Genomic DNA, 1,708 nt, shown 5'->3' on the forward strand with positions numbered 1-1,708 from the left:
GACAAGCAAAGTACGTAGTGCATGCTCATCACATTTTATGCCCTGCTTTTCCAATATTCTTAGCAGAATGGCTAATATAGACCTCTCTTCTGCTGACATCTTCGCCCCCATATTTCTGTTCCCAGCTGCTCACCTTTTCTCCCCAAAGGTGTCTATTTCTTCTGTGTCCGGACTAGGCTCTCAATCCGCCTTTTTTTTCTTAGCTGGGCTCCGCTGCCAGCTGCTCTCAGGACCACAGTCAGCAATCCATTTAACGTCGGGGTCACCATTTGTCAACACACATCTGTATCTCACATACTTTCTTTCCCTCAAACTTGTTTATCTTTAACCGTCAAGGGCACAGCTAGAGTTTGTCAAGATCAAGGCTGCCCGTGGCCCATAGCTGATCGCCCACACCTTAATTTGGCTTTTCCCCTAATAAACCGGTTAATTTGTAAATTTAAATATTGGTGTCAGTAATAGTTTGTGAGCGTGGTGAGGGCGGTATCTTAGTTTCCACTCTAAAATACAGTCCAGCAGTGGCTGTTCCTCTGTGAGAGATGACCGCCACACACAACCCTCAGTCCCTTTTAAATCAAAACTCTCAATAAGAGAGGGAGTCACATAAACATCCTGACTTCTAGCAGCCTGCTACTGACGTCGGACCGCGACACCAGTCCATGCTCTTTCAGGATTACTGGGTTGCTGGGGTTCCCCATTCGAGCCTGTTGCATGGTCACAGAATCGTTCTGGTTGGAAAATACCTTTAAGATCATCAGGTCCAACCACTAACCTAACTCTACCGAGCCCAGTGCATGACCATGTGCACCCCATCTACATGTCTTTTAAACACCTCCAGGAATGACGATTCAACCACCACCCTGGGCAGCCTATTCCAGTGTTTAATTACCCTTTCAGCGAAGAAGTTTCTTCTAATATCTAATCTAAACTTCCCCTGGCGCAACTTGAGATGATTTCTTCTTGTCCTGTTGCTTGTTACTAGGGAGAAGAGACCAACCCCCATCCTGCTACAACCTCCTTTCAGATAGTTGTAGAGAGTTATAAGGTCCCCCCTCAGCTTCCTTTTCTCCAAACTAAACAATCCCAGTTCCCTCAGCTGCTCCTCATATGACTTGTTCTCTAGGTCCTTCCCCAGCTTCGTTGCCCTTCTCTGGACACACTCCAGCACCTCAATGTCCTTCTTGTAGTGAGGGGCCCAAAACTGAACACGGTATTTAAGGTGTGGCCTCACCAGTGCCAAGTACAGGGAGACAGTCACTTCCCTACTCCTGCTGGGCAAACTATTTCCCATACAAGCCAGAATGCCATTGGCCTTCTTGGCCACCCAGGCACACTTCTGGATCATATTCAGCTGGCTGTTGTTGATTAATGCCCCCAGGTCTTTTTCCTCCAGGCAGCTTTCCAGCCACTTTTCCCCAAGCCTGTAGCATTGCCTGGGGTTGTTGTGGCCCACGTGCAGGACCCAGCACTTGGCCTTGTTAAATCTCATACAATTGGCCTCAGCCCATCGATCCATCCTGTCCAGGTATCTCTATAGAGCCTTTCTACCCTCAGGCAGATCAACACTCCCTCCCAACTTAGTGTCATCTGCAAATTTACCGAGGGTGCACTTTATCCCCTTGTCCAGATCATTGATGAAGATATTAAAGAGAACTGGCCCCAACACTGAGCCCTGGGGAGCACTGCTTGTGACCAGCTGCCGACTGGA

Source organism: Chaetura pelagica, unplaced genomic scaffold (genome assembly GCF_000747805.2).
Source record: "Chaetura pelagica isolate M959 unplaced genomic scaffold, ChaPel_1.0 scaffold442, whole genome shotgun sequence".
NCBI classification, from domain to species: Eukaryota; Metazoa; Chordata; class Aves; order Apodiformes; family Apodidae; genus Chaetura; species Chaetura pelagica.